This window comes from Chiloscyllium plagiosum, chromosome 6 (genome assembly GCF_004010195.1).
Source record: "Chiloscyllium plagiosum isolate BGI_BamShark_2017 chromosome 6, ASM401019v2, whole genome shotgun sequence".
Taxonomy (NCBI): domain Eukaryota; kingdom Metazoa; phylum Chordata; class Chondrichthyes; order Orectolobiformes; family Hemiscylliidae; genus Chiloscyllium; species Chiloscyllium plagiosum.
The window spans coordinates 80,111-93,064 of record NC_057715.1 but is presented as its reverse complement, the minus strand read 5'-3'; the positions used below and the strand labels follow the sequence as shown (position 1 = coordinate 93,064).

Here is a 12,954-nt window from a genome sequence, read left to right as displayed (position 1 = left end):
AAAGTGACAAACAGCAATGGTCCCAAAACAGATCCTTGCGGAACACCGCTAGTGACGGCACTCCATGAAGAAACTTTGCCATCAACTACTACCCTCTGTCTTCTTCCATCTAGCCAATTCCTAATCCAAACCTCCAACTCACCCTCAATGCCATATCTCCGTATTTTCTGCAGTAGCCTACCATGGGGAACCTTATCGAACGCCTTACTAAAATCCATATATACCACATCTACCGCTTTCCCCTCATCAACCTCCTTTGTCACCTTTTCAAAGAATTCAATAAGGTTTGTGAGGCACGACTTGCCCTTCACAAAACCATGCTGACTGTCCTTGATCACATTATTCCTATCCAGATGTGCATAGATCCTATCCCTTACAATTCTCTCTAAGACTTTGCCCACAACGGAAGTGAGACTCACCGGCCTATAGTTACTAGGGTTATCCCTACTCCCCTTTTTGAACAAGGGAACCACATTTGCTATCCTCCAGTCTTCTGGCACTACTCCTGTAGACAAAGAGGACATAAAAATCAAGGCCAATGGCTCTGCAATCTCTTCCCTTGCTTCCCAGAGAATCCTAGGATAAATGCCATCAGGCCCAGGGGACTTATCTATTTTCACCTTTTCCAGGATTTCCAACACCTCTTCTCTACATACCTCAAAGCCATCCATTCTACTTATTTGTGACTCAGTATTCACATCGACGACACTGCCCTGTTCCTGAGTAAATACTGAAGAAAAGTATTCATTCAGTGTCTCCCCAATCTCTTCCGCCTCCACACGCAACTTCCCAATACTATCCTTGACTGGACCTATTCCTACCCTAGTCATTCTTTTATTCCTAACATACCTATAGAAATACCTATATGGGGAACCACTCAGACAATATCACACTGACAATGGTGTTTGACACAAGGCAGCCAGTTGCTGCTCTGGTATACATATGGTGGAGACCAATGATAGTCAAGAATAACGATTTATTAAACAACATACTTGTTCTGCATAGCTGTGTAGCCAGAGTAAATCTAGAACCTGGATACGGTAGTCAAGGCAATGGGTGGGGCTCTACAATGTTCACAAAGCACTTTTATCTTCAACATCACAACTAGAGTCAGTCAAATGATAACAGAGGATCTAGGGTAACAGGCTAAATTGAATTTCAATTTGTATTGTCGGAGTATAAATAATAGCAACTGATCAATTGTCTAAATATTGAAGAAACCAGTTTGACATTCTGTTGGGAAGTCCTTTGTTTCTTGTTTGGATGCGAATAGCAAGGGATGCAAAACAACAAAAGAGACCTGAATGTCAAAACCAGAAAAGGTTCTGAAATTGGATGCAAGTGCCATCAGGTTTATTCAACAAAAGCAATGACGCAAAGAGGATAGGAGTAATGAAGGATAGTTGAAAGCCACCCCATTTAAGTAATAATTTGGAGGTGCCAGTGTTGGACTGGGGTGTACAAAGTTAAAAATCATACAACACCAGGTTATAGTCCAACATGTTTATTTGGAAGCATTAGCTTTCAAAGCACTGCTCCCTCATGCCGCAGGTGGGGTAGGAGGAGGCACACGCAAACACACAGAGAAAAGAGGGAGAGGGAGATGGAGAGATTTCTGTTTTTGTTTCAGATTTTCCAGAATGTTCAGTTTTTTGTTTTATTTTACGAAGAGACAAATTACTATTTTTTTAAAAAAGATCTTAAGACTGCAAGAAATAATAAACTAAAAATCTTTTGCCTCTATGCAGCCTCTTTCCCTCTATTCCTTGCCTACTCATATATCTGTCAAGATGCCTCTTAAACGTTGCTATTATATTTGTCTCCTCCAGCATCTCCTCTGGCAGCACATTCCAGATGTGCATCATCCACTATAGAGAAAACGTGCTTCTCATGTCTCCTTTAAACTAACCACCCTTTACTTTAAAGCTGTGTCCCCTTGTAATTGACATTTCTATCCTGGGAGAAAGACTCCGACTATCCATTCCATCCACACCTCTCAATTTTATAAACTTCTATTAAGCGACCCTGATCCTTCAACATTCAAGTAAAAGCCTTTTATGTGCCAATTTATCAATTTCCTTCTAGAAATCCAAATACACTGTACACAATATCTAAAGGAAACCTCTTTATCTACTCTGCTTGTTGTATCTTCAGAGAACTATAGCAAACTTTCTACAGCTACTCTCTTTTTATATATTCATAATATGGCTCTTGCTGTTTATTTTTATATTTCTTGCCAGTTTACATTCATAATCACTTTGTTCCTTTTTTATTAGCATTTTAGCAATCTGCTACTGGTTTCTTAAAAACGTCTAATCCTCTAGCCTGCCAGTAATTTTCATCAATTTATATGCCTTAGATTCTGATTTGTTGCTCTTATTGACCGTTTTTGTTAACCATAAGTGTTTGTTATTTCTCAATGGTGTATTTTTACCTGAAATAAATTTGTGCTATTAGGAAATAATCTGATTAAATGTCTGCAGATGTTCACCCATTGACATCCCCCTTAGTCTATTTTTCAAGCATGCTTTAGGCAACTCTTTCTTTATGTCTGTCATTGCCTTTACTTAAGCTGAAGAGATTGATTTGAGATCCAAATTGCTCTCCTCAAGTTATATTTGAAATTCCACCATGTTATAATTCTCTAGGGTAGCAATCATAACTATAGGATTTCTAATTAATCTCAACCTCATTACACATTGCTAGATCTAAAGTAGCCTGTTCCTGGATAGAGTCAGCAATTACTGCCTTAAGAAACAATCCCTGTCTCCAAGTTCATCTTCTATGTTATCCTTGGCCATCTAATTTGTCCAGTCAATATGTAGATTAAAATGAACGAAAACAATTGTAGTGCTCTTCTTACGCGGTTCCATTATTTCCCAATTTATACTTTGTCCTATCAGTAGGCAACCTTTTGGGGCCTATAGACAACACTGACTTGTGCTATTCCTTACTTCCATCCATTACCTATACCACAATTCATCATTTCACCAAAACCTTTCAAAGTGGCTATTAATGAGGCAATTTGTATCTAATTTCTCAAAATATCACAGTGTTTTGACATCCAAATATCTATTTATTTGATAGGGTTTGGGTTGCTGGGGAAAGAATTGGTTTCTTTTCTGTTATTTCATGTACTGTTGTGCCTTACATTTTTCCCCAAACATTTGATGAGTTTAATAGAGAACAAAAACATGGAGGATAAAGCAAAATAAACTGTGATTTTCACCATGATTCTGCTCATTGTTTAAAGTTGGAAAACAAAGCTTATGAAGGCTGTTCTTTATGTAGGAACATTTTCTCATCCCATCCCATTTCATATGTCTGCATGAAAGTCGTCTTCTTCTTGGTGTGACATACTTGAGTACCCACATTTGACTGTACAAATTTCAACCTCGTTCAAACAGTTTATATTTCTCTAGTTGGAATTCTACATTTTAAAAATGTTATGGAGGACATCCTGCTTAAGGGCATTCATTCTTTTATATCTTGATAATCAAACATGATTATTACAGAGCAGACTGAATTATGAATCAGATTACTGCTCCATACCAATCTGAGTAACATTTGTATAAAAATGTACCATATAATTGGTTTCTTTTTACTGTTAATTACAGACATCCAGTAATTACAGTTTCCACTGTCTTCAGTAATGGTAACAAGCTGGGGACAGTCAGAGGAGATAGTTTATTCTTTTATGGAAAAGTCTATCATGTGATGTGCTAAATTTAAGAACTACATTAAATCTAAATGACATGAATTTTGTAATTATATTTAACATGGTCTCAAACTATACTATAAAGCAATAACACAACCCAGAAGTTGAGATAATAAACAGAAATCATGAGAGTCGGTTATCAATATCACATTATTCACATTGTTGTTACTATCTTGAAACTGATTCTAGTTTATAAATAAATATTATGTGCACATAAATTTTAGCATTTCATACAATTTTCAGCTAACAGAGAAGACAAAAGTTATCAAAACGGCAGGCATTAAACAATGTGATTTGACAGACACAATACTGTTTGACATGACTAGCAAGGAGAATTATCAACACTTATTTTATAAATGAAGGCAAAGCTTTGATTTCATGTCTCATTTTAGCAATGTTTAAGTTCTATACTACTAAGCAATTATATACATTATTACTGTTTTAGAAGGAAGTTGCTGGCACTGGTAATACTTTAGCTATTTATTTGGATTATGTGTTCCTAAGGCAGGCAGCTATTCATGGTGGCCATCAAGAACTAACTACACATATGCAGTTTTATGTCCATGTGCAAAAGTCCCTGCGACATTGACAGAAATCTCAATTGTGCCAGTATGTCTCTGCTTATATGCAGAGTAAATCCAGCACAGACGTGAACATGAAATTGTCGCAGCATTAGATTGTGGACTTTAGACTTCTCAATGTTGTTGGTGGATTTTTAATATTCCTACGAGTCCTTAAAACAGTATGAAAAGTTTCAGAGCTCCAACCACACACACTGCATGTAACCTGAGTGGTGCAATACTCCATTTCTGCACATGTGCACCCATTGTCCCACCCAGCAGTGGTATTGTCCATGAATGCAGCTTTGTTTAAACAGTGCCTTCTGCTCAACTCGAACCTCTGTATACTTACCAGAACAGTAAAGTGCAAGTTTCATTAAGAAAGCATCAGTTCACCTTGAAAGAGAGGAGGGGTTGTGAGTTGAAACTTTATTGCTGGAACAGCACAGCAGGTCAGGCAGCATCCAGGGAACAGGAGATTCGACGTTTCGGGCACAGGCCCTTCTTCCTGAAGAAGGGCCTGTGCCCGAAACGTCGAATCTCCTGTTCCCTGGATGCTGCCTGACCTGCTGTGCTGTTCCAGCAATAAAGTTTCAACTTTGATCTCCAGCATCTGCAGACCTCACTTTCTCCTTCCAGGAGGGGTTGTGAGCCAAAGGGTGCTACAATATGCCAGAAATCACCATAATTAGCAAATGTTTCAATTCATGTTCAATTAGAGTTGGGATGTAAGGTGAGAACAAGATTCATTTTAGTTCTGATGGTATACTGATTGAAAGGTACATCAACAATTACTGTCTGGATACTCACATGAAGATTTCAGTCATGGTGCTAAAGGATTCTGACACACTATGAATCACTTTCTTAGTAATGTGTGCAGAGAAAAAAGCACTGGAATAACAAACTGAATTAGGTAAAGTTACTTAGAAAACAAAGTAGGGTTCCCATAGTTCTGAAGGATGTTGCATTAGTGGGATATCATTTTTGTACATATATGATCTTCACAAATCTTGGCACAAACTTGAAACCTCTGATTCTAACTTACAAAGACAAGCATCAGCGCATCTAGAGAAAGCTATACTATCACTCCCTGTGCATGGTACATCTACCAGTAAGAGCCTACTGATGAACATTCACACCCAGTTCTTTTAATTACAAATTTTAATCCTTCAATCTGCTCTTCAAAACCTTTTGTGTTCTCACAAGAACTTATTTCTGCAAATTTCTTCAAACACTATTCCTAAATCATTCCTTTGGAGTATCTTTCCTGCTCTCTTCATTCCACAACTGGAGACAAAGTCTCAAGCTACTTGGCCAGATTTTCTTCATTTAACTCCCTAAATTCTTGCCAGCCACTTCCTTTCCTTTACCCTTCTTAAAACCAATCGTTTCAACAAAGCCTTTTATCAGACTTCCTAATCTAGTGTCCTGGTTTAGGATCCATTTTCCTTTTATGAAATAATGAGGGGCATGGATAAGGTGAATAGCCAAGGTCGTTTTCCCAGGTAGTGAGTGCTAAACCAGAGGGCATAGGTTTAAGGTGAGAGGGGAAAGATCTAAAAGGTACCTAAGGGGTCAATTTTTCATAGAGGGTGGTGTGTATATGGAATGAGCTGCCAGAGAATGTGGTGGAGGCTGGTTTACAACATATTACAATATTTAAAAGGCATCTGGATGGGTATATGAATAAGAAGGATTTGGATGGATATGGGCCAAATGATGGCAAATGGGACTAGATTTATTTAGGATGTTTGGTTGGCATGGACAAGTTGGACTGAAGTGTCTGTTTCCTTGCTGTATATCTCTAGGAGTCTAATGTCAGTTTAAAAATCCATCTGGTTCAGTGAAGGATTCTGCCAGACCCTCAATGATTCTTACTTAGCCTCTGAAATGACCTAGCAAGCCACTCACAGGTAAAGGCAATTGAGAATGGGCAACAAACATTGGCTTTGCCAGGTATGTCTACATGCTGCCAAAAATGTTTAAAAATTGATATTTATTGATATATTGTCATTTCTTTGAAACCCTTAAATACTCATCTACATGTTATTTATGGATGACATGCAATATACTCCAATTCAACAGTGAGAAGACCAAAGTTATTGTTCATCTCCCTGCCATAAAATCCTTGCCCATTTTTCCATGCAAACCCCAGACATGACGTATAGTCTAGTTCAATGCAACAATCTCAGCTTCTTCATGGGCAAAAATCCAACAACGAAACCATCAACATTCATCTCTACAACACAGGTTGAGGCCAGGGAGGTAGGCAATCTGTTGTTGAAACTCTCACCTATGTTTTAATCAATTCTATATTCATATTACTAGTTCATTATTTTTGCAGCTATCTTACAAATGTCTATGCTCTAAAATATCAGGTCATTCTGCTGCACTAAGTTTCATTCATCCATGTCCTTTCCGACTTAAATTGGCGAACCAGGAACCAGAGTAAAATTTGTTTTCATGTACCTTCACAATCTTTGTAAACTCTTCCAGTTTTACATTCCTCTCCCCTCAGTTCACCAGACTTTGCCTCTCGTGCACCCCACCCTTCAGCCTGTGATCACAACCATGTGTTTGCTGCTTTAGCCCATGCCTAAAATTCCCACCCAAAACCACATACTCCTTTTCCTTGGTAAGATCTTTTTCAATTCCATCACTGTGATAAAAGCTCCCGTCCTCCTAGCTTTTTCTTTGACAGATATCCAGTTTTAATATATGGTTATTCTTTTTTGAATGCCTTGGCAAGTTTTTATTTCTGCTAACAGCACTATAATAACATGATGCAGTAAATGTTCAGAATTAGTAAGTTTGCAGATGATACAAAATCAGGAGGTGCCATTGCTAGCAAGGAAGGTTATCAAAAATTACAGAGGGATTTTGATCAGATGGGGAAGTGGCCTTAAGATTGGCAAATGCAATTCAATACAGATAAGTGTGAAAGGTCACACTTTGAAAGTCAAACCAAGGTAGGACTTATACAGTAAATGGTAAGGTCCTGAGGAGTGCTGTGGAACAGGGGGACGAAGGAATATAAGTACATGGTTCTTTGAAAGCAGTGTCACAAGTGGGTAGGGTGGTGATGGCATTAAGCATGCTGCCCTTCATCGGTCAAGGCATTGAGTATAGAACATAGAACAGTACAGCCCTTCAGCCCTTGATGTTGTGCCAATCTTTTATCCTACTCTAAGATCAAACTAACCTACATACCCTTCAGTTTACTATCATCCATGTGCCTATGGAAGAAATGTCCCCAATATATATGACACTACTGAGTATAGAAGTTGGGACATTATGTTCCAGTTGTAAAAGTCATTGGTGAGGCCACACTTGGAGAATTGTATACAGTTTTGGTCACCCTGTTGTAGAAAAGACATGTTTAAACTGGAAAGCGTACAAAGAAGATTTACAAGGATGTAGCCAGGATTAGTAGGCCTAATCTAGAGGGAGAGGTTGGCCAGGATAGAACTTTATTCCTTGGAATGTAGGAAAATGAGGGTGACCTTATTTGAGGTGTATAAAATCATGAGGGATATGGATAGGATGCATGAATATAGACTTTGTTCCAGGGATGAGGAAGTGAAAACTAGAGGGCATAGGTTTAAAGGTAAAGGGAAAGATTTAAGAAGGACCTGACTGGCAACCTCTTCACACAGAGATGTATATGGAGTGGGCTGCCAGAGAAGGTTGAGGCAGGTACAATAGTAACATTTAAAAAAAACATTTGGATAGGTACAGAGATGGGAAGGGTTTAAGTGGGATATGGACAAAATGTAAGAAATTGAAACTAGCTGAGTAGGCACCATGGTCAGCATGGACAGTTTGGGCCAAAGGGCCTCTTTCCATACTGTTTTACTCTATGACTCCATGATTGCCCATGAGCTGATTCAGTGGGACATCTCTCAGCAGCTATCCTTCTATTTTCGTTTCCTCTTTACTCGCCACCTGAAATGATTGTGCTGCAAATGGCTATAAATACAAGTCAAATTGAATAACCTATCTCATACATCAATACAATTTAAGGCTAGAGTAATAAACTAAGTAAGGACAGAGAAAGAATTAGGATAAATTACAGTCAAGTTGGTTACAAAAAAACAAAAGGAAATGATAAAAGGGCAAGAAGGATTCGATTGGGAGAGAGAGAGAGAAAACAGGAAAGGTTGGCTATTTGTAAAATAGCTTTCTCCTTTCAGGAGAGGAGGGATTGCAGGAACATGAAACTCCTTATTTAAAAAGGTTATTTGTTGCATCAGCTTTGAATTTTGCAGCGAATATAATACACATTAACAATGTAAATACAATGTTGGAATAACAATAACAACGTTTGGCATTCTCAGGGGAGATTGATGAGCCCTCATTTTTGCAAGGAAACAGGACCAGCATACATCATCCAAAAACTTAGGCAATTCACAACTCAGGGAGATTTCTTTTTCACCACAACTTACTGCATCACTTATATACAAGTAACAACATCTATGTTACATTTTGTCAGTGTGCTCTGGCCCCAAGGGAAATATCTGAGTAAGCTGAAAGTAGAAGATATTAAGAGTATTCAAAATACACCAATTTGAAAACTGATGAAAGAAGTAATTAATCCTCTTTGTTTTAGTACTGTATCAGTTGTTAGCTTCTGATAATTGTTTAGGCTATTTAATTTCTAATTATTTTGGATGAACTTGTTCCAATGAATCATGACTCATCTCGGTCAACTGGGGCTTCAACCTGAACCATCTGGCATAGAGGCAGGTACACTGTCATTATATGCTTCGAGACTCTACTTGTGCTTATTACCATTAGTGCAACACTCAACCATTGAGCTCTTTACAAAGTGCATAGCTATCAATGAGGAGAAAGTGAGGTCTGCAGATGCTGGAGATCAGAGCTGAAAATGTGTTGCTGGAAAAGCGCAGCAGGTCAGGCAACAAACAGGAGAATCGACGTTGAAGAAGGGCTTATGCCCGAAACGTCGATTCTCCTGTTCCCTGGATGCTGCGTGACCTGCTGCGCTTTTCCAGCAACACATTTTCAGCATAGCTATCAATCACCATCGTGATTTTACAACCCTCAAACTGAATTTCAGACAATATGAGATGGCAGAGGAAGGCAAACAGTTTTCAGGAAACACTATAATCACCATGAGAACCAGGACAGGAGGACAAACTGACCAAGAAACATTGTATTGACCATAAGAACCAGAACAGGAGGGAAAACGCGCATCAAAAAAAACTAACATGAGAGTTAACATGTGCACCTGTACAGGATGGAAATCTCAATAAACATTACAGTCACCAGGTGAGCCTGTACAGATGTAGATCTAAGTATTTCCTAACACCTGCGGCATAACAAATAAATGAACGCTTTTTTTTAAAGATTGTATTTCTCCTACTTTGAGGATGTGCCTCTAAAGTTCAACTTTACTTTTTTTTCGCCGCAACCCTTTATCTCTTTAAGGAAAAACGTCAATGATCAGGGAAACCGTTACCTCCTGAGAAATGAACAGCAACGCAAGCACATCAGCTCATGTAGAATTATTGGAATAAAATATCATTATACACAGAGGCCATGTGTTGAAAATGCAAGTGCCTACAAGAAGAGTGAAGATTTTGTTGTAGCGAGAAGCTAATGAGATCCAGCGGCAGCCATAAGCAGGAACATGAAACATCAGACTTCCGCATTGGAGTCTTCTACTCTCCCCTTCTACTTTATTCATAATATTAGCAAGGTACGTGACAAAACATTTCAAATTGAATATTACATGGACAGCAATAAAATATAAAAAGCACTCACGCAGAAAAGACAACGCAGTATGTGTTTCACCCTGGCAGCACTGTACAAAGACTGGCAAACACCCACTAACACCACAGCTTCTCCCAGCTTGACGTCAACTGTTCCTATCTTTGGCTTCTCCTAACAAGGAGGAGGTTTAATTTGTTTATCGTTTACTATCAAATCAGAAAACATGAACATATAATTTATATTTTTACTACTATGTTCAGAATATGCATTGTAATTTGTGCCATATTGTTAGAAGATGAAATAAAAGGTTGAAATAAAAAGTACTGCAATGAAATCGTGTGCACAGTTTAATTGCGTGCTGCAATGGAAACCACCCCACGTAAGAAAAATTGCCTCTTCTATGCGCTGGCTTTGCAACAATTAGCCGTTTTTCTTAAAGTGTGACATTAAGAAGAAAGACTCTTCAAATATTAATATAAAACAAAAATGAATATGCCAGAGGCAGATACAATTCTTGCTCGCTTTCGACTTGTGAAGTCAGGATTGACAGAACTGTCATCCAATTAACCAACACCAAAGCTGAAAATAGTAACCAATCACAAAAGATGCCCAACAAAATCAAAAATTGCTGGAGAAACTCAGCAGGTATCTGGTATCTCCACACGAGCAGTGAAAGTCCTTGCCAACCAGAGACAGAATCCTTTCCTCATAAGGGGTGAGGAGACAAATGTGGGATACCTCACCTTGACTCTCTCTGACCTGTTGTAGGCTGTTTTCGCCTGCAATGGGACGAAGGGAACAACCGTTGGTGCTGGTACAGGTGGGGAAAAGATACCCCAAGTAAGTAGGTAGTGCAGAGACCATGCAAGGTAGTAGGCTGGAGGTTTGGCAGGGTTAGAGTAAGTGAGGAGAGATGTTGTACATGTAAAAACTGTAATTTTTAAAAATTTCTATATTTTTGACTGTGGACTGAAATGTGGAAAAGGATTGATTTAAAACCCTGGGAGTTTAGAAAGATTTGGTACAATTTTAAAAAGTAAGTTACTAAGTCATATTTACATTGCTGCTTGTTCAAGCAGCAGGGAAGGGTGCTTGTTGATAGACTAGCACCTGGAGTGTGCACAAATGGAGAATTGGCCAGCAACTGGTTGAAAATGCCAAAGCCATCAGCCTGCTCCTGGGTAGGTGAACAGCTTGTGGGATTGAAAACACTTGCAGAAGGCTTCAGACCGCTGCTAGGGCTGATAGTGCATCTTTCTCTCCAGTGAAATAAACCTGAACAGCGCCTAATGTGAGGATGCGAAAAGATCCTGTAGAAAAGAGATTTTGAAGAACATAAAATCGTGATTGTGGGTATGTTCACCGAGCTGGGAAGTCGATTTGCAGACGTTTCCTTCCCTGTCTGGGTGACATCTTCAGTGCTTTGGGGCCTCCTGTAAAGAGCTGCTGTACTGTGTCTTCTGGAATTTATCTGGTTCCGTTCCTGCTACTTCCCACTGCTGGTTCCAGTGTTTGTTGGAGTGGCCAGTATATTAGGTCCAGGTCAATTTGCTTGTCCGTGGATGACTGTCATGCTTCTAGGACTAAATATACCGGCCACTACAACAAACAACTGGAACTGGCAACTGGAACCAGCACCTAAGCTACAAATCTTTACACAAACCTTGAAGAACACAAAATTCTTGGCAAGCAAAGGGATCATTGCAGTGAACCTTGTGGACTTGGGCCATTGAACTGCTTCCTTTTTTTTCCTCTCAATCTATAATATCAACTTTTTCTGTCTGTCTATGTGTTCAGTGAGGGATGAGATTGAAGGTTAGAAGGGTTTAGAGTGTTCACTGGTAGAGATGTACATTGCTAAGTCATAGTTGTTTACCTATGCTTAGAATCTATTCATGAGTAGTGGTTCTTTTTTATTTCTTATTCAGTACAGAAACCTGGTCCATGTTTTCTGTTAGCCTGGGTCTGTTTGGAGAATTTGTATACTTTGATTACATTCGTAACTTCTGTGACAACTCCAGGAATAGCAGGGTTTGATTTCCAGTATGCTACTCCAGTGAGGCACAACACATGTCAGTGAGAGTGATTAGTCATGAGCCTTAGTGGGAGATAGAGTCATAGAGGCATAGAGATGTACTGCACGGAAACAGACCCTTTGGTCCAACCCGTCCATGCCGACCAGATAACCCAACCCAATCTAATTCCAACTGCCAGTACTCGGCCCATATCCTTCCAAACCCTTCCTATTCATATACCCATCCAAATTACTTTTAAATGTTGCAATTGTACTAGCCTCCACCACTTCCTCTAGCAGCTCATTCCATACATGTACCACCCTTTGCGTGAAAAAGTTGCCCCTTAGGTATCTTTTATATCTTTCCCCTCTCACACTAAAACTATGCCCTAAACCTAAACCATCCCCACACCAGGGAAAAGACTTTGTCTATTTATGCTATCCATGCCCCTCATGATTTTGGTAAACCTGTACAAGGTCACCCCTCAGCCTCCGACGCTCCAGGGAAAACAGCCCCAGCCTGTTCAGCCTCTCCCTATAGCTCAAATCCTCCAACCCTGGTAACGTCCTTGTAAATCTTTTCAAGTTTTGCAACATCTTTCTGATAGGAAGGAGACCAGAATTGCATGCAATATTCCAATAGTGGCCTAACCAATGTCCTGTACAACTGCAACATGACTTCTGAACTCCTGTACTCAATACTCTGACCAATAAAGGAAAGCATACCAAATGCCTACTTCGCTATCCTATCTACCTGCGACTCTCCTTTTAAGGAGCTATGAACCTGTACTCCAAGGTCTCTTTGTTCAGCAACACTCCATAGGACCTTACCATTAAGTGTGTAAGTCTTACTAAGATTTGCTTTCTCAAAATTCAGCACCTCACATTTATCTGAATTAACTCCATCTGCCACTTCTCAGCCCATT

The 12,954-nt window shown here is 39.3% G+C and overlaps 1 protein-coding gene across 1 annotated transcript in view; it reads right to left on the bottom strand.

Annotated features, from left to right (window-relative positions):
* Positions 1-10,302, bottom strand: part of LOC122551024 (phospholipid scramblase 1-like) — a 95,620-nt gene extending 85,318 nt beyond the window's left edge. The window contains exon 1 of the mRNA XM_043692668.1: positions 10,066-10,302. The gene's annotated coding sequence lies outside the window, so the exon portion shown is untranslated. The remainder of the gene's footprint in view (positions 1-10,065) is intronic.
* Positions 10,303-12,954: the final 2,652 nt, after the last annotated feature.